A 424-nucleotide genomic window follows, 5' to 3' on the forward strand; every position below is an offset into this window, starting at 1 on the left:
TATTTCTTATGCCTATCTATCACAGCACTAGTTGTAGATGACACCTAATACAAAAAAAAATTGAAAAAAATATATATCATTATATTGTCCATCTAAAGCTATCTAGGAAAGCAGTTTTCTTCTCTTAAATCTAAACATAGAATTCTTCTTATAAAAAATTGCCACTTCTTTATATCTATAAAAACAAAATGGGCGGGTGGGATACAGGTCATGTTATGAGGAGAAGGGTGTGTATGAGGGGGGGGGGGGCGTTCTAGAGGTCAAATGTCATGGACCAATACGGAAAAAGGATGATAAGAGGGGACGATGAAAGTGATAAAGCGAGAAGTGATAGACATGTTTTAGGGTTACAAGTGTGCAACTTTTGGCAGTTATGGTTGGGTGGGAAACAAGGGCTTATATAACTTGTACGTGTCGCATCAAA

This window comes from Penaeus monodon, chromosome 33, assembly GCF_015228065.2.
Source record: "Penaeus monodon isolate SGIC_2016 chromosome 33, NSTDA_Pmon_1, whole genome shotgun sequence".
NCBI lineage: Eukaryota > Metazoa > Arthropoda > Malacostraca > Decapoda > Penaeidae > Penaeus > Penaeus monodon.